The sequence below is a fragment of the Rhinopithecus roxellana genome, chromosome 10 (assembly GCF_007565055.1).
Source record: "Rhinopithecus roxellana isolate Shanxi Qingling chromosome 10, ASM756505v1, whole genome shotgun sequence".
In the NCBI taxonomy this organism is placed as follows: Eukaryota; Metazoa; Chordata; class Mammalia; order Primates; family Cercopithecidae; genus Rhinopithecus; species Rhinopithecus roxellana.
The window spans coordinates 86,300,723-86,320,831 of NC_044558.1; the positions used below are offsets into that span (position 1 = coordinate 86,300,723).

The 20,109-nt window shown below is 43.6% G+C and overlaps 1 protein-coding gene and 1 long non-coding RNA gene across 2 annotated transcripts in view; one reads left to right on the forward strand and one right to left on the reverse strand.

The window, feature by feature from the left end:
* Positions 1-6,599, forward strand: part of LOC115900022 — a 204,747-nt gene extending 198,148 nt beyond the window's left edge. Inside the window, exons 3-4 of the long non-coding RNA XR_004059706.1 lie at positions 3,914-4,054; positions 6,500-6,599. This is a non-coding gene — a long non-coding RNA (uncharacterized LOC115900022). The remainder of the gene's footprint in view (positions 1-3,913; positions 4,055-6,499) is intronic.
* The window catches only part of CCDC60 (coiled-coil domain containing 60), a 208,026-nt gene that overhangs the window by 137,763 nt on the left and 50,154 nt on the right, over positions 1-20,109 (reverse strand). The gene's annotated exons all lie outside the window — the stretch shown is intronic.

Consider the following 20,109-nt stretch of genomic DNA (forward strand, 5'->3'; position numbering starts at 1 on the left):
ACTGTAGGCCCAGCTGCCATCTTCACTGTGGCCTCAGGAGATCCTGAACCAGAGGCTCCCAGCTAAGCTGTGCCTAGATTCCCGACCCACAGAGATTGTGAGATAATCAATGTTTGTTGCCTTAAGCTGCTAAGGTTTAGAGTAATTTGTCACATGGAAATATGTAACTGAAATACAGCTATACAGTAATAAACTCCCCACAAGAAACAGTTGATGATTTGGGTTACATAAACTCATTTACTTTCTCTTTAGGGGCTAGTCACAAAATTAATAGCACTTCTTTGACTGTATCAGTCTCCCCTATTGGCAAGAAAAATGCGTTGGTCTGTTTCAGGGTGTGAGCTATTACCTGGCTCCCATATGCATTAAAAAAATACCTTTCCATTTTTAATAAAATAAAGCATGGAAAACGTTTTTATTTTTAATTTAATTTAATTTTTTGTCCACGGCCTGGGCATGACTTGGTTGTAAACAAGATCATTCCATAACTGAACTACCACAGGATACAGTAGATTGTAGTACTGAAAAGCACAGACTTTAGATTCAGACAGACTTGGTTTTAAATCCCAGCTCTGCCATTTGCTAACTGTTAGTTTGGGCAAGAGCTATAAGAAATATACCTTCTGAAGTGCCCATTGTATAGGTTAAAAAAAAATCACTACCAAGGCATGGAGGGGCAGAGTGACTGCATTTAACTACAGAGTCAGGAAATGAACCTGTGGTGATCATTAAGTAAAACAACTACTGGGTCGTTTGCAAAGTAAGCAAGTAGAAGAACAATCTGGGGCTTTCTTAATTGGTACATATGCTTGCATGTGTGCTTGGATAGATACAACATATTTTTAGTAATTTATTTATTTTTGAGATGGAGTCTCGCTCTGTCACCCATACTGGAGTGCAGTGGCACGATCATGGCTCACTGCAGTCTCGAGCTCTTGGGCTCAAGTGATCCTCCTTCCTGAGCCTCCCAAGTAGCTGGGACCAAGGCACATGCCACCATGCCTGACTAATTAAATTTTTTTCTTTCTTTCTTTTTTGTAGAGGTGAGTTGTCCCTATATTGCTGAGGCTAGTGTTGAACTCCTAGCCTCAAGTAATCGTCCTGCCTTGGCTTCCCAAAGTGCTGGGATTATAGGTGTGAGCCACAGTGCCTGACCAGATACATCATCTTATAATTTTAATTTTCCCACTGAACTTGGTCACCTGGCTTCTGGTGTTGTCATGCTCCACTTACGTACACACACCCCACCTGGATGGGACATTCATGCCAAGGGCAGTCAGAATATACCCCTCTATGGCCCTGGATGTCCCCTCAGTGTTCTCTGCTGACCCCACTGGCATCATGGTGACTGTTCTGGCACCTCTCATGATGAGAAGATATTTGTCCTCAGCTGTCCTTAAAGTGGTATTTCCAGCCAGTGTGTTATGAACATTGAATGCTATACTCACTGCTGATGAAGGAGCTCTATAAACATGAAACCAAAATGCAACCGTGATGCCTGTCACCATCTCTCAGTCCCTGGAGGAAGTATAGAAACTCTAGTGTATTGTATCCTCTGGTGCTCCGGCTTCAGCCTGAGGATCAATAGGGGTATGTAGGTAAGTGGGTGAGGCTGGAGCAGCAAGACTTAGCTTATATTTATGAAGTAAAAAGAAAACCAAGCCGCTCCAATTTAAAACCTTTTTTTTTTTTTTTGCTATATTCAGCTTATTTTTATTACGTTTTGTATTCATATTTTAAACATATTCAAAACCACTGATTTAAGCAGCTCTTCCTCTTACATTGTAAATTCTGTGTTTTCTCTCTCCTCCTCTGGATTCTAGCATTGCATTGTATGTGAGGAGTATGACCTTGTCACATTGTGTTTTTGGTTTCAGGCACAATGCCAAACGAAGAGTGGCTTCTTGGCAGTTATTTGTTCAGTGAGTGGGTGAAGGGATGAAGTTAAATATGTGTTGATTTTTCAACTTTTAGACAACTCAGAGACAAAGCCTGGGAAACTGAATTATGGGTATGGCATGTGAATGCTATTGATCTTGACAATGTAAAAATAGTAGTAAAGATGCAAGGAGAGCTGATGAGACCCTCATCTCTTCCACAAAGTAAGGAGTCAAAGACACTCTGTAGGGTGAATGAGGCAAGAAGCACAAATGTATCCTCTCTCTCTCTCTTTCTATATATGTGTGTGTGTGTGTGTGTGTGTGTGTGTGTGTGTGTATAGAGATGCGTGTATATGTGTGTGTGTATAGAGATGCGTGTATATGTGTGTGTGTGTGTATAGAGATGCGTGTATATGTGTGTGTGTGTGTATAGAGATGCGTGTATATGTGTGTGTGTGTGTATAGAGATGCGTGTATATGTGTGTGTGTGTGTGTATAGAGATGCGTGTATATGTGTGTGTGTGTGTGTATAGAGATGCGTGTATATGTGTGTGTGTGTGTATAGAGATGCGTGTATATGTGTGTGTGTGTATAGAGATGCGTGTATATGTGTGTGTGTGTGTATAGAGATGCGTGTATATGTGTGTGTGTGTGTGTATAGAGATGCGTGTATATGTGTGTGTGTGTGTATAGAGATGCGTGTATATGTGTGTGTGTGTGTGTATAGAGATGCGTGTATGTGTGTGTGTGTGTGTATAGAGATGCGTGTATATGTGTGTGTGTGTGTGTGTATAGAGATGCGTGTATATGTGTGTGTGTGTGTGTGTATAGAGATGCGTGTATATGAGTATGTGTGTGTGTGTGTGTGTGTGTATAGAGATGCGTGTATATGTGTGTGTATATGTGTATGTGTGTGTGTATATATATATATATGTATATATATTCTGTTTGTTTTGAGACAGTTTCCCTCTTGTTGCCCAGGTTGGAGTGTAATGGCACAATCTCTGCTCACCATAATCTCCACCTCCCTGGTTCAAGTGATTCTTCTGCCTCAGCCTCCTGAGTAGTTGGGATTATAGGCATGTGCCACCACTCCCAGCTAATTTTGTATTTTTAGTAGAGATGGAGTTTCTCCATGTTGGTCAGGCTGGTCTTGAACTCCCAATCTCAGGTGATCCGCCCAACTTGGCCTCCCAAAGTGCTGGGATTACAGGTGTGAGCCACCACACCTGGCCTCATCTGTATTTTTAAATTACAGAATTAACCACTAGGGGAGCTAAAGGTAAGGCTACTTTTGGAGGGATGGGAGTTAGGGGTGGGGAGTGGTGTGGGGATGCAGGAACTAGATCCTCATCTTTCACAGCAGAAAATTATTCAAGTCTTAAATGCATACACTAAGAAACACAGGTAACATATAATTTAGAGGCACAGGTCATTGGAAGAAGTAGCAAAAAGCGTTAGACATGGCTGCCCTGAGGTGTGCCATCAAGGATGAGAAGAGGGCAGGGAAGAGAGACTCCTGCTTTACAGCAGAAGATTTTTGATGATATATATATTTTTAAAAATCTGTGTATGTTTTACATTAATTTTCTAAGAACTAAGAGAGTTTGACAGCCCTAGCTGGCATTGAAATACAGAGCCCTACTTTGTTCCTGCGAAAATCAACAAGCACAACAAGCCTTGTCATAGCCATGCTCATTTCAGAGTCAAGACAAAATTAATTTGGAAAAGAAAATACAGCCGGGGAACAGAGTTAGCAACCTCAGGAAATTCAGGGAAATGTAATTGAGTAAGAATTATCTCCTTAATTACTTCTGACCAAATCAATAACAACGCTGGATGAGAAACCACAGTTGCCACCAATGAGGATCAAGTCTCTGAGAAACTAATTGGGGTTCAGGCTTGTTTGAAAAGCAAAATACCTTCCTCTTCATCGTTAGCAAACACGGTTCCTGGGGGTGTGCGCGGAGACAGAAGACTGCAGTTTGCAGCCTGGGGTGGAGAAATGAGCTGAACTTGCTTATTATTTTCAGACGTGAAAGCCTGAATAGAGGAGCCCCTTTCTCCAAAGAGGTGCACGCGTGGATGCCCTTGATGATGTCAAATGCTCATTTTCATGCTTTCCTGGGGCTAATCAGAGACCCAAGCAGGTTCATCATGCAAATTAGAAGGAGGTGAGCCAAACGCCACAAAGGCAGGTGAGGGAGCAGTTTTGTTTGCAGAGCACAAGCTTTTTGTGGGAACTGCAAAGATTTCTTTCAAACCATCTCCATGTGCCTTTGGGGAGGGAGAGGTGAGGATCTTTGTCTCTAAGGGGCACTGCTGGGCACAACCTTCTAGATCTCTTATTGTTCTGGAGCTGGGTTAAGAGCTGAGATTCAAGAGTGCGCTATCTGCCTAACCTCCAAGAGACCTCCCTGTCCTCAACCCTGTTGGGGTCTCTTGGCAACTAACCAGGACCTTCTCAAGTCCGGCTCATACTTGGTGCCTTGCTCCTTGCTCTTCTGACCTGTGGACTTGTCAATAAATCATCCTCACTGTCCAGATATTTCTCCATTCAGAAAGGTCCTCCTGATCCCCTCTGGGGGTCCCAGCTAAGAGCTAGGAAGCACACACCCACCCCAAAACTCCCTCTCAGAGTCTCACTGATGGCAGGGTGCTGAGGGGGAGGTAGGCAGACAATAAAGCAGTTACGATACCATATGATGTAGCTGTGGTGGGAGTGAGGGAGCTGGGGGTGTGAGCGCACAACTGGCCCAGCAAGGGTAGAGGGACAATCAGAAGGATAAACAAAATGACTTTTTTTTTGGAGACAGAATCTTACTCTGTCATCCAGCCTGGAGTGCAGTGGGGTGATCTTGGCTCACTGCAACCTCAGCCTCCCGGGTTCAAGTGACTCTCCTGCCTCAGCCTCCCAAGTAGCTGATATAACAGGCATGTGCAACCATGCCCAGCTAACTTTTTTGTATTTTTAGTAGAGATGGAGTTTCTTCATGTTGGTCAGGCTGTTCTCGAACTCCTGACCTCAAGTGATCCGCCCACCTCGGCCTCCCAAAGTGCTGGGATTCTAGGCATGAGCCACCATGCCTGGCCTAAACGAAATGACTTCTAAGTCTGAGTAGAGTTCTGAAGGATGAGAAATGATTAGTATGTGAGGTGATGGATATGTTAATTAGCTTGATTCAATCATCCCCCAATGTACACATACATCAAAACATCATGTTGTATGCCATAAATATATACAATTTTTCATTTTTCAGTTGAAAAAATAAATAAAAGAAGAGGAAGGAGGAAGATGTGCCAGGCAGAGGGGATAGCATTTGCAAAGATTGGGATGGAGGTGAATGAGAGCTTGATAGTGAAGGTGGCTCAGTCCAGCTGGAGCATCCCAATAGGGTTGGTGGAGGGGAGGGGTGAGGAACCAGGGAGCTGCAGGAAGGGCCAAATCATGAATATGACAACAGCTGGGATCTGGAATTTTATGCTGAGGGCACAGAGGGAAGATGGGCTGAGGGGTTTGATCATGGCTGCTGGGACTCTCCCCAGGCCACTGTGATTGGGAATGGGACACCAATTTGTAGCTGTGTGATTAAAGCCCAATGTTATGCTCTTAGACTCTAAGCCTAGGAAATTTGCAACTCGGTGATTAAAGCTCTACGTTATGCTCTTAGACTCCAAGCCCAGGAAATCTGCAGACTGGCAGCTAGACTGTACTAGTCTCCTCCAAGGCGTAGACGCGCCAATCAACTCCCCGGGGAGCCTTCCTATCTCACCTTCCATCCATGTGGCTTCAGAGGTGAACACTGGATGCAGGCCCAGTCAGTCAGAATATTCCACCTCCCTGGCTTCAGGGATGATCTTAGTTTTTTATGAGTCTGAGACCCAAAGAAAGACCAAAGTATTTCGTCTCAGGCCATTTGCTGCTGCTCTTGGGAAAGAGAAGATCTCTTTCAGCTGGGGTTGCTCCCATGGAAGAATGTCAGCCTAGAGCTCTTGGTGACTATCTTGGCCATCAACTTGGTAAAGCCTGCCTGAGAATGAAGGCAACACAGAAGAAAGAAGAGTATGTATCTGGAGATAATGTTTGAAGATAGTTTTCTCTTTTGTGTAGGCCACATTGAATTGGGGTTTTCTATCATTTGCAACTAGCAGGATCTTGATTTGACCATAATTTTGTTAGCATATTGCAAATATTTTTGTCGAGATAACCCCAAACTACACCCCTGGAGAGTTACACTAGTTTCCTGTGGCTAAACCAAAATCCATGGGAGATCGTTCATCTAAAAATTATCAGAGATCATCAGCATTGAGAGATTACCCAACACGACACCTCCATCACATGACAGACACACTAAAAACAGCTGCCATTTACCTACTAAGTGTCTTACTAAGTGCATACTATGTGCTACCCACTTAGTTTTACACATGTTAATTCCATTTACCCTTGCAATATGTTTTGTGGGATAGGGCTGCCATTATCTCTCTTTTACAGAAGAGAAAACAGAGGTCCAGAGAGGTTAATTTCCAGAGTTATATGACAGAGTAAGGAACAGAGGTGGGGTTCAAACACAAACTGCACGTTGGCTCTAAAGCTTGTACTCTCTCTGCTTCACCAACAGATGTGCAATCCAAGACTCAGAGAAGCTGGAGAATTTCCCTAATGTCACACAGCAAAGGAATGGAAGAATACACGATCCTCTCCTCCCAACATGTCACCCCGGAGGTGCAGTAAGTCAAAGGGCAGGGTATGGGATTTGGAGTTATACAGACCTGAGTTCACCAGCCAGGTCTTTGGCAGGTAAGATTACTCTTTGAGCCTCAGTTTCCCTGTGTGCAAGGTGAGAATAATCACAGAGCCTACTTCATAGGCTTGTGATGGAGAATCAATGAGGTGATGTGTGTATAAAGTTCTCAGGACAGAGCCAGGTTTATGGGGGCTCTCAATAAATGTTAATGGTGAATGTGATTATTACAATTAATAAACTGTGCTGTTAATGAAGGTATAAAATGCAGGTGATCTGCCACATGACCACAGGCTAGTTACTGAATTACAGCGGCCATTGGTCCCACTGGTAAAATAGGGTTATTATCTGCCTTTTGCTCATGACACCAGGGCGTTACAAGAATTAATTAGCAGCTTTACAATGTGCTGTGCGCTTTGATGCTTTATAAACAGAGAAATGTGATGGTTGAATATTTATATGATATCCATTATTGAGGATACTTGAATTGCTTTACTGATGTTTAAATAAATTCAACCTTCCAAAAGTGGATAAATCTATCTGAGTCAAACAAAAGAAGACTGAGCTTTTATTATCTGCCAACACCTTAGAAACCCACAACAACTGGACATCTGGACATCCATAGGCTGATCTCAATGCCCGTGTCTTGAATGTAGAAAGAGATACTGAGATTGTGGGGCTGTCTCTTCCTCTAGATCTGAGCTCCTTCAGGGCTAAGATTACGTCTTGTCTTGCAGTAGATCCCTAGCCTTGAGTACAGGATTTGATACCCGGCAAGTGTTGGATAAATGCTTGATGAATGAAAGGATGGATGGATGGACAGATGGATGGACAGTTGGATGGTTGAATGGGATCCTGAACCTCTTGTTGGTAGGAGATTAGATGGGTCTGGTCTCAAATGCTTGTGCCAAAGTAGATGAGGAGTCACATCAGGTATTGGGAGAGAAACCCCTCAGACAGTGTGGTAAATTGGAAGGACACTTGGCATCACACAGACCTGGGTAACCAGCTCTGTGACCATGGGCCTTGGACCAAGCCCCTCTTTCTTCATCTGAGAATGTTGATAGTGTCTTTGAGCCAAAAGTAACAGGAAACTCCACTCACTCTTGCTTACACATAAGGAAATTTATTACTCCAGAAGTACAGAGTAGGATTTGGGATTTCAGGGTTGACTTTGAAGGTCTGTCATGTCACTGAGCTCTGCACAGAGTCAGTTGCCCACAGAATTAGCCTCATCCTTAGACATCTTCCCCTCATGGTTGTAAAGTGGCTTCTGGCAGCAACCAGGGTCAAGGCTTCTTTCCCTTACCCATTGGCCCAAATGGGCTCCGGGATGCCCATCATTTGAACCAGTTGTTGGCTAAGTGAACAAGACAGCTATGACTGGCCAAGACCAGTGCTACTCAAGCTGTGGTCCATGAACCAATGCCAGCAGCATCACTTGGGAGCTTATTACACCTGCAAATTCATGGTCTACATTCTGATCAGGTGAATTAGAACCTCTGGTGCGGACCAAGGAATCTCCACTTTCAGGCATTCCTATGGCTGTTAAAGTCTGAGAACCACTGGATTAAACTCAACTGGGAGGGGAGAGACAACTACAAAATGTGGGTGATAATGCCAACTTTAGAGGGTTGCTAAGAAAACAAATAATATCACATATGTAAAAGACTATCACACAGTAGGTGCTTAATACATTTTGGTTTCCTTCATTTCTTTCCCCTTTCAGCGATATTGAAATATTTACTCTTCTCCACCAATCATCCTCCTCCACCAAGTGCTAAATATCCTCATGCTGCTCTGAACTATGGAAACCAACCTGTAGGCTAATTTATACTAAGGTGGGAGTGACACATGGCATCGCTAGCTTAGTAGCATTTTCACCTTGAAAATGGAGAGCATGGAGTGCACGATACTTAATCTAAAAGGATGCTTGGCAAATGGTGTAATCTTAGGCAAGTAGCAAGTTTTGGTGTGTAGGGGTATGTTTTAGTGTGGACTATGCTGCTCCATCCTCAGATCATACCCCATAGGTAATTTCCTACTCTGGCCACACTGAAGGGACCAGTTGGCTAAGCTGGATGCCTGGTGGCAGCCATATGAACACGGGGTGCGATGTGGGAGGGCTGAGGTTAATCAGGCTGATGGCATCGCCTACATCCTTCCCTTCCCCCTGTCTTCAGAGCCCTGTTGGGGACTGTTAGGGAGAACATAGCCCCTCTTGAGGCTTTGATCTTTGGCTCTGCAAGTTCCAGATTCCCTTTGAAGTATAATTATAATTAAAAGGAAAATCCCAAGCAGACACCAGATGAGGTCTGCACCCGACAGGCGCTGTTGGCAGAGTTTCCTAAGTCAACAGCTGGCTCTGCATGTCAGGCTCAAAGGAAAAAAAAGAAATTGGCCACTCATTTGAAGGAACTTTATTCTGAATGAGCTGGAACTGTAAAGGTCCCTTAATCCCTGGAGAAAAGAACAGATGGGAGGGCAAGGGAAATGTTGGCAGTGAGAAGAAGATTAATTAAGTTGGATCCCAGTTCCCTGTTTCAGCAGGAGGATGCCCATCTGGGTCCTGGGTGCATCTCCTTTTAAGCACCCCATGAACTAAGAGGGTGACCCCAGTTTGTCATCCAGGCTTCCAGAGCTGGTTCTTTATCCTAAACTAGGATAAATTAAGACTTCTTCTTTGGGATCAAGATAAATGGGGGCCTCTTGAATTGAAATATTCACAACCCTCTGCCCTTCATCCTCTATTTTTTTTTCTCAATAGTTTTTGTTTGTTTGAAAAACTTCCTTTGGCATTGCATGGCCCTAAATTTCAGGTCAGCATCATCACTGTGTGACTCTGGGCAAGTTAGAACCTCCCCATGCATCAATTTCCTCATCTGTAGAAAGGAGACATTCATAATATTGCCTTTCTTTTTAGAGGTATGAGAATTACAGCTAGGGAATTCTAGGTACCTCGCATAGCACCTGGCATTTAGTGTGTGCTTAATAAATGCTGTCTATTAAGACAATTACAGGCTCTGCCAATAAGCTTCTCAGCTCTTGAAGGCCTAAATGAAACCTTCCTACAAAGAGTCAGCATGCATTAAACAATCTTAAGACTATAAAGGGATCCTCAAGACAGATTATCTAATTGTAAAATGCTAGTTTCACCACTTAATAGTGTCCATGACCACTTTTATCAGTGAAAAAGAAAAGTGAGCAATTTGATTTTTTTTTAAAGGAATGGAGTCTTGCTCTGCTGCCCAGGCTGGAGGGCAGTGGTGCCATCACAGCGCACTGCAGCCTGGAACTCCTGGCTCAAGTGATCCTCCCGCCTCAGTATCTTGAGTAGCTTGGACCACAGGCACACACCAGATGCCTTGCTAATTATTTAAATTTTTTTGTGGAGACTGGGTCTCGCTATATTGCCTAGGCTGGTCTCAAACTCTTGGCCTCAAGTGATCCTCCTGCCTCGGCCTCTCAAAGTGCTGGGATTACAGGCATGAGCCCCCGTGCCTGGCCCAATTTGATCTTTGAGGTCCCTTCTAATGGGACTCACTGTGTCATTATGACCCCCTTCTTTCTGGGAAAGGGCCCACGCAAAGTCCTTGGTATGACAGTGGGTCACTGTTCCACTGCTGCATACATGACCCATTCCCCCTCTGTGGGGCTGGCTTTCCAGCTGGTCTCCTAGGTTCCCACTACCACTCTCACCTCTACACGATCTGGAGTGGGTTGAATAGTGTCCCTCTGAAACTCACATCCACCCAGAATGGGACCTTATATATTACCTTTGCAGATGTAATTAGTCAAGAAAAGTCATACTAAATTAGGCCCTAAGTCCGATGGCTGGTGTCTTTACAAGAAAAGGAGAGGATAAGGCCAGGTGCAGTGGCTCACACTTGTAGTCCCAGCACTTTAGGAGGCTGAAGCAGGTGAATCACTTGAGGTCAGGAGTTGGAGACCAGCCTGGCCAGCATGGTGAGACCCAGTCTCTACTAAAAATACAAACATTAGCCAGGCGAGGTGGTGGGCGCCTGTAATTCCAGCTACTTGGGAGGCTGAGGCAGGAGAATCGCTTGAACCTAAGAGGCGGAGGTTGCAGTGAGCTGAGATGGAGCCACTGCACTCCAGCCTGGGCAACAGAGCGAGACTCCGTCTCAAAAAAAAAAAAAAAATAGAAAAGGACACATGATGAAGGAGAATGCCATGTGGAGATGGAAGTGGAGACTGGAGTGATGAGGCTACAAGCCAAGAAACACCAAGGATTGCAGGAGCCACCAGAAGCTGGGAGAGAGGCTTGGAACATGAGAGCTTCCAGAAGGAACCAACCCTGCTGACATCTTGGTTTTGGACTTCTTACCTCCTGAGCTGGGAGAGGAGAAATATCTGTTGTTTTGAGCTACCCATTTGTGATCATTGGTTATGGCAGCCCTAAAAACTAATGTACCATCTTTCTATAGAATAAAACTCATTACCATGCTGATATGGTTTGGGTCTTTGTCCCTGCCCAAATTTCATGTCAAATTGTAATCCTCAATGTTGGTGGGTCCTAGTGAGAGGTGATTGGTTCATGGGGGTGGATTTCCCCCTTGGTGCTGTTCTTGTGATACTGAGTTACCGCAAGATCTGGTCGTTTAAAAGTGTGTGGCACTTCCCCTCTTTCTCTCTCTTCCCTCTTTGGTAAGACGGGCCTGCTTTCCCTTTGCCAGAAGCCAGCATCATGCTTCCTGTACAGCCTGTGGAACTGTGAGCCAGTTAAACCTCCTTTCTTTATAAATTACCCAGTCTCAGGTATTTCTTTATAGTGGTGCAAGAATTCTCTGATACACATGCTCTTGCTCAAGACCCTTCAGTGGCTTCTATGGATCACAAAGCAAAGCCTCAATTCTTCAGGGTGTTCTATAGAGTCATTCATGACTTTGCATCTGTTGGTTGCATGTCTGCTGACACACACTCTTTTCTGCAGCCACTCTGAGTACTTCTGAAACACTCTGAGCTCCTGGAAACACATTATACCTTCTGTAGGCAATGCTGTTTCTCTCTTCTCTCACTTGGAAAACTACTCATCCTTCAACACCCAACTTAAATATCATCACCATTATGAAGCCTTCCTAAGCACCCCCTTCTTCAGTTCTCCCTCCACTGGCTGAGTTAGTCATGCTTCTCTGTGTTTCCAGAGCATATTGATCAAGTCTCTCTTCTTGGAACACTGAGCTCATGCACTAAAGTTACTTGTTTTTTGCATCTGCCTCTATTCAGGTAGGGGTCTGATCCTGAGATCAGAGCTGGTCTTGTCTTTGTAAGGGATCAATGAGTGTTTGTTGCTTGACTAAATGAAAGTTGCAGGGAAATGACATTATTTAACAGGAGATGCAACAGCTGGAAGGTGGCAAGGACAAAAAGGACATGAAAGACAAAGATAGTCAATTTTCCTATTCAGTCTTGGGGACACCAGTTGCCCATATGGTCATGCATGCCATACCTCAGTCACCCATGAGAATTACTGTTTTCTGTATATCCAGGGGGGTATTCATTCTGGGAGTAACTAGAAAGTGCAACTGTGCTTTTAGGGGATGCCTGGGGGGCAGTGAGAGGTCTCCTTTGGCTTTGCCGGAAGCATGGTGTCCCTGCCTGGACTACCACATGGTGGGTGGACGCTAAGCTTGCAGATCCCTTGAAGCATGAAATTACCTCCTGTTTCCTTTGTAACAGGTAGAAGGAACTAGGGAAAATGCTTTTAAGAAGAAAAAGGAGAGACGTTGGGGAGACAAGAGACAATAATGTGGATTTTAGTATCAGACAGACATAGGTTTCAAATCTTCAAGCTTCTGCTTCCCGGTGGAGTGACCTTGGACAAGTCCTTTATCTTCTCTGAGCCTCTACATTCTCATTTCTACTATGGTGAAGGTGCTTATAACAATACTTGCTTTGCAGTACAGTTGTAACAATTAAACTTAGTGAACACAGAATGGCTGGCATGTAGCAAGCTATCGGTAAATGGAATCTGTCATTTTTTATCTAGCATGATGATTAGTAGTTCCACAAATATTTTCTGGGGGCCTATTAAGGGCCTGTCATAGTTCCAGCATCTTGAGACTCTAAAATGCTTAAGCTCCAGATGATCAGGGCTGTTAAACACTGTTTTACAACACCAAAGGTGGTGTGTGTGAGTGCTCACTTTCTGAAGGTGCTGGTTAAAGTCTGACGGCTTCATTGTAGCCCGGTTGCACCAGAAGAGGTCATCTGACCTTGTGTCATTTATTAAATGAATCCTTATTTCCTTTCTATATCCCTTCACTGAAAATGTCACACAAAAGCAGGAAGCTCCAGACTGATATTTCTTTCCTCTTGAAGCCTGTCCAGGTGTGGGCACGAGTTGCCACTTTGAAGGCTCTTTTCTAAGCCACTGGGAGAAAATTTCATTTGCAAAGCTTTCCCTGTGTCTTTCTCTCCAAGGGCGAGTTGATTAAGCATGTTCATCTGCATTTATTCCATGTACATTTCAAAAGTTGTTTACTGCAGCTACATTTTAAAAATATAAACATGCTCCCTGTTTAATGCAGGTACAAATCTCCAGGATGTGCATTTTTGAGCCTAGGGCGTAGGTGGAGACGCAGACAAAATAAATACTATTCGGGAGCAGTGAAAGCAAAACAACGAATCATTTGTGAAAGAGAGAATGACTGCAGGAAGTATAAAATCAGAAATATGCTGTGGAACTCTTGGATGCTATTGTGAAATGCATTTTCCCCCTCCTCCCTTTCCAAGGAAAACTTAAACCGTATTTCCTGCACGATGAAATCTTTGAAATGGCCCAAATCTCATTTTAACAAAAACACATGATTGAGTTTGTCTAACTAGAGATTTAATGAGCTGTAAAATGTATTATGAGTACCTGGCAACCCTCAGAATTCTTTCTTTTTTTGTGACAGGGTCTTGCTCTGTCACTCAGGCTGCAGTGCAGTGGTGCGATTACAACTCACTGCAGCCTCAACCTCATGGGCTCAAGTGATTCTCTCACCTCAGCCTCCTAAGTAGCTGGGACCACAGACGTGTGCCATCATGACTATCTGATTTTTTAATTTTTTTTTGTACTTTTGTAGCAATGGATTCTTGCCATATTACCCAGGGTGATCTCAAACTCCTTGTCTCAAGCAATCCTCCTGCTTTGGCTTCCCAAAGTGCTGGGATTACAGGCGTGAGCCACCGCACCTGGCCACAAAACTGTTATATAGCACTTGCACCTCACAAACAGGAGACCCAGGGTCAGGATGTTCACCTTGGTTTTGTTTAGGAGGCAAAGTCTACTGTTCTCCAGAGAGAGGTTTTGTACAAACATGTGGTCCATGCAGTGCTATGGTTGAGCATCAACTCGCGTGGCTGATTACAGCCTGTGGCATTCCCGGATTGATTGACTCATTCATCCCATGAATATTTATTGAGCACCACTTTGTGCTAGGCCTTATGCTGTGGTGTTTGGTATTGGGGATAACAATGATCATAACAGTCATTTTATTGAGTGCTTATTATGCGCCCTGTGTTGGGTAAGAACTTGACATGGCATCTCTCATTTGATCTCCATCACAACTCTACTAGAAAAATGTTACTATTATTATCACCATTTTACAGATGAGAAAACTAGCCAGGACTAATTCAGCCTTAATTCCAGACTCTCAGGGAAGAACCTTATTGGTCCAGCTTGGGTCAAGTGTCCACTTCTCTTCACAGCAGAGGTGAAGAGAGTGGAGCTGTGTCACTTAGTTCAAAGTTGGCTACAGTCCAATGGGAGGCAGTTCTCAGAGAAACAGGGTCTCCGTGAGTAGCTGCACCCTCTTCCATGTCTGCTGGGCTATAGAGGGTGGATTTGGGGGAAGATGAAGTGATGGATATCTTAGGCCAATGATATCCTAGGTCCTGGGACCACTCCACTAGGAGGTCCCACAGCAGCTCTTACCTCTGAACTCCACAGGACACCCCTTGTTTCTAGAATAAATCCCCCTCTCTTGATCTCTGAAAGGATTTATGTTACTTATGATTGAGGGGGCCTGAGTTGGCTGGTCTTATAATCACAGATAGCTGAATACTTCCAGAGCCCTGTCCTGGGTTTTGATCCCTGATCTCTGCAATACTGCACACCGAATTGCACAGTGGAGCAAAGCATTAGAATGCACAGCTGTCTTGAGCACTCAGATATGCCACACGACTCACTGGTATGCTGCGGGACCCCACTGCAGAAGGCTCCCAGAAGGCGGCCACTTCAGACCAAGCATTTCTACAGGGCTCAGAGGGAAGAAAAAGATACTGGACCTTCGCTAATTCTAATACAGGAAAGCCCTGTCAACCTACACAACAAAATTCTTTTAGCTTTCTGTAGGGGTACCAACAACAGCGATAGCTCTCATTTGCTAGGTGCCAGACACCGCAGTATCACATTACATGCACATTACTCCGCGGCATGCACATTACATGCATTTTTCTGTTTGACATTCACAACAGCCCTTTTGGGTAGAGGTTATTATTGCTGTCATTGTGCAGAGGCAGAAACTGAGGCCCAAGAGGGACAAGTAATTTGCCCAAAGGCACAAAACTATGAGGTATGGGTGGTGGTTCTCCAATCCAGATCATTCTGAGGCTAGAGCCCAAGTTCTAACATTATATCCATGTTATATCATGCCTAAGACATTGAGGCCTTGTCTGGTATTTCAGCAATTTCATGGTTAGTGTTGAAGTCCTCAGGATCTGCAGCTCAGAATATCCTCTCTGAGTACTGAAAGCACCCAGATGTGGATGGCGTTTTGAGAAAAGACACACACACACACATACACATAGACACATACTTGGAAAAAGAAGTCACACTGGCATGAATGGTGACAGTAGGTGCTGCTGGTCCCACTGTGGCTTAGAGGAGCTCAGAATAGCCTCAGAGACATGTGGGTAAGAGTCCATTTTCTGATGCGTCTTGAATTTGGTTCATCTCAGCATCCTCACATTCTCCCCTCACCTTTTATAAAAAGTAAAGTCATGCAGAACTGGGTGCTTTGTTGAGGAACGTGGTTAAGACCTAATCCAAAATGAGAAATGGCATCACACAAAATCCTGAATGTATACTGAGGTCTGACTAGTTGGCCTGAGGTTAAACAGCAGGAAATTAAGTCAAGTGGCATGGCTGCCCCACCTGGAAGCATTGCTGCTTTTTAGAACTTTTGTAAAAATAAATGTCAGTGAAGACAAAAGGAATGAGCTCTTTAAAAATAAATGCACCTGCCACTGTTCTTGCTTAAGATCATCTAATTCCTTGCTACTCAAAGTGTGGCTCGGGAACTAGAAGCATCTGTGTCACCTGGGGGCTTGTCAGAAAAGCAAGTGTCAGCCCTACTTCGAGCTGCTGAGTTCAAATCTGCATTTCCACAAGGATCTCCAGGTGATTCCTCTTGCAGATTAGAATTTGAGAAGCAGAGAGCTTCTTGTGGTCATCAAAGAACTCATCTTGGTATAATTATACTGAAAGAATGGCCACTGGATTCTCTGAGGGGTCCATCCACATTCATTCATTTGTCCATTCATTCATTCATTCACCCATTCACTGATTCATCTATTTAAAAAATATATTGATTATCCAGTAAATGTTAGGCACTGGGGCTATGACTGTAAACATGAGAGATGTGATGTATAGACTGGTGGGAGAGAAAGACATTAAACAAACATTTATTTGGTTATTATAGTGAGTACCAGGATAGATACATTTAGTAAGCACAAGAAACACAGTGTTATAGGGCCCTGATCTGCTTACTGATGGGGAGAACTTGCAGGGAGGATTAGGGAAGGTGTCTTTGGGGAAGTGGTATCTAAACAGACCCAAAAAGGACAAAAGTGTGTTTATTAAGGGAATGTTCTGGGCAGCAGGAATAGTCTGTGCAAATGCCTGGAGACGGGAAGATGCGAGGTATATTGAAGCCTTGTCCTCTATGATTTGAGAGTGGCATTATGGTAGCATTACATGTAATAGTGAAATGTTAGGAGCCCTTCCCCCCTTAGGAGAGATATTTGATGACCTATTTATTTTATATATGAAAATATGCATCATTACAGACTAAATAGACATATTTCCCTATGGAGAAAGTCTACTTCTTTCATGTGGTCACACACCGGCCAGAAGTCAAGGTGTTTTCCTTGATGCAGAGAAGAGAAAAGCATCTTTGTCTTCCATTTGCATTTTCCATTTAGTTTTCAGTTTATCAGCCACTAATGGTAATGTGTGCAAAGCCACTACCCAAATGAATGGCAAGCTTGCTCTGTGTATGTGTGTGCATGTGTGCATGCCTGTGTCTTGGTGGTGATTTGTGGAAGTGATGGGAGGTTGGGGGGGCTAACCCTAAAGATGCCTTGGGTCTGGGGCTCAGGGGCTCAGACTCACCATGGTCTACAGTCCCCTGCCATTTCCCACTCTACTTGCTTCTTTTCTAAGCCTAGACTTCTTTTCTAAGTCTAGTATGTTACAGCTTGGTGAGCACAAGTAGTGTATTTGGGAGGTGATCCTGGGAAACCCCCATAGGAGAGTGGGACAAGGAGAGGAAGGTGTGTTAATGAGCAAGCGGGTGACCACTATGGGCAACTTGGGGCTCAACCCTGCTAGCACCACAGGGGAATAATATAGAGTTGGAGTCAGCAAACTTGTCTAGAAAGGGCCACACCATAAATACTAGGCTTTGGGGGGTATACAGTCGCTTGTACAACTCTGCCCTTGTAGTATGAAGGCAACCGTAGACCATATGTAAAGAAATTGGTGTGGCTGACTTCCAATATAACTTTATTTATAAAAACAAGTCGTGGGCCAGATTTGGCTGGTGAACTGTAGTTTGTTGACTCTTGATATAGAAGATGTCTCAGAGTTCTTGCATCTGAAGGCAAGGCAACTCAGGTACTTATCTGTTATCATTTGTCTGCCATTGGTAGAGGGATGCTCCTTAAGGCATTGCCTTCTTGTCCCTTATGAACTGCCCCAGAACACAGACAGAGAGCCACAGGTGCTACTGTGGGAAGCCACGAATGTGCGTGAGCATGGGAAGAGCCAAGAGGGGACTATTTTACAATGAGTGAAGTAAGACTCAGAGAGGGCTAATGATGGTATGAGCTCACAAGGAAGGTAGTGGTCACGATCAAAACAGAGCTGATCCCTATGCTGTTTGTACATGGTGACACTCTAAAAGTAGGATATTTTATGCAGTGTTTTCCAATTGCATTTTAACATCTGTCTAGGAACTTTTGTTCTGAAGCACACCATTTAGAAAGCATGTCACCACAACCTATTCCATGAAATGGATTTTCTTCTGCTCCCCAAACTGTTATAGAAGCACTTGAGAATCAAAGTAAGAACAAAGATACATAATTTAAGTGTTTATTCTTGAGAACCTTTTAAAATGTCCTGATTATATGTGTTTCGAAGAGGTACATATAGAAACTTTGCAAATCAATGAAAAGGCAGCAAACTGCCTAAGAGAAAATAGGGCAAAGAATACAAATAGGTAACTCTCCAAAGAGAAAATATAAATAAACAATGAATATACATAGATGATCCTCAATCTTGACAATCAGGTAAGTACAAGAAAACAACAAGATGTCCTCTTTGCCCATCACACTGGCAGAAAGTTAAATGCCTTATTAAAGGGTGGATGAAGATGTGAAGTAACTGGTACTTGGATATTCAAGTAGGCTGTGATTTGGTACAAATTTTCTGGAGGTTTATTTGATTAATAAAATCTGTTTCCTCTCACTTTCTTCTTCCTAAAACAAGAGAAGGAATCACAATCGGTCCATGACAGTCACGGTCATCTCATTCCTCTTGCCAGTAGCAGGTGTATGTGTGAGTTTGCAGCTCAATCCTGGCCAAGGGGATCTGAGGCCTGCTGAAGAGGCATGTCTGCACATGCCGCCTAGAACATCTCCAGCCATCATGTGATTCCTGGGGGAGGCATTCCCAACTCTCTGAGAGAAGCAGAACAGAAAGATGGAAAGAAAGCGCCTAGCTCCAGGATGAAGACATTGAGCCACGGAATTAACCATCTTTGTGTTGCTCTAACCTTCAGAGTTCACCTTAACATGAGAAAATAAAACCCTATTGCTTAGCCACTGGGATCTTCTTTTATTTGCAGCCAAAAGTATCTTAACTGATATAATTATCTCTCCCATATAGAAATGGGGGCTTATGTGCCCAAATAGGCAATGCGCAACTATTTTATTATCGCGTTGCATGTAATCGTGAGACATTAAGAGTAACCTGAAATGTGCATCAGAGGGGACCTAGGGAAATAAACTGTGATTCAGTAACACTATGGAATTTGAGGCAGCCATTAACAGCAATTAGGTAAATTTTTATGTGCTGATCCCAACATCTCCAAGATCTGTAAGACATTTAAGTTTTAAGAAGTTGTGAAATAAATACATATGGTATAATCCCATTTACGAAAAACAAAATAATCCTTAAAATAAAATGTGTAAAGATTCATATATATACACATTCATACCTATAGAAAAAGGAGGTGGGAGGAATCACATCATATACATAAAAGCATTTGCCTCTGGAGCTGGGAGGTGGGCAGTGGGTGAGAGTTAAGAGAAACTTGTGCTTTTTTATGTATGGCACTTGTCCTTTTAGCAACACAAATGAGTGAATTTATGGCTTTGTCATAAAAAAGATAATGTTTGGAAAATAGCCCACATGCTCATTATAGAAAAATCTAGCAAATGCTAGAATGCATAGATGTAAGTTTTGTTCAAACTATGCAAGACAGAGGGTTTTTTTGTTGTTGTTGTTGTTTAGAAAAACACAATATTTCAGGTTTCCTCGGGGCAAAGAGGAACTTCTCTTCAGACCCTCAAATGATTTTCATGTGTGTGGCACAATTACTTGGGCAGAGTTCAGTGTTTTTAATCAAAAGCTACTTGTCAAGTAGGTAATATCACTTTGCCTAGCCTGCGTAAACAAAGCTTTGTGAGGACTGGGTTTGGAAAGTGGAAAAGCTGAATCATTTAAATTGGAGTGTGTGTGTGTGTGTGTGTGTGTGTGTGTGTGTGTGTGAGAGAGAGAGAGAGAGAGAGAGAAACAGAGAGAGAGAGAGAGAGGGAGGAGAAAGAGAGAGACAGAATTGGGGGAGAAGAGGGGAGGAGGATGGAGTGCTCTGTGTGATGTACACGATTCTGGAGAATTCTCCATAGAAATATCCACCCTGTGTTTTCCAGCACCGGCTCTGCTCCCAACCACTTGGAACCATAAGAATTTGACCTTCCAAAGGAGAGAGGCTTCCTCGCAACACTCGGTTGGTAATGACTGAGTTGTAGGCACGGATTGTTTCGTAATTGCCTTCCAGTTGTCTCCTACATTTTTCTGAGTTGGGTACCATTAGTCTCAAGGCTCCTGTCATGTGGCCATTAAATCATTGTTTTATCTGACAGCGTCATTTCTGCAAAACCCTGGAGAGAAAATACCACACATTTTCCAGGAC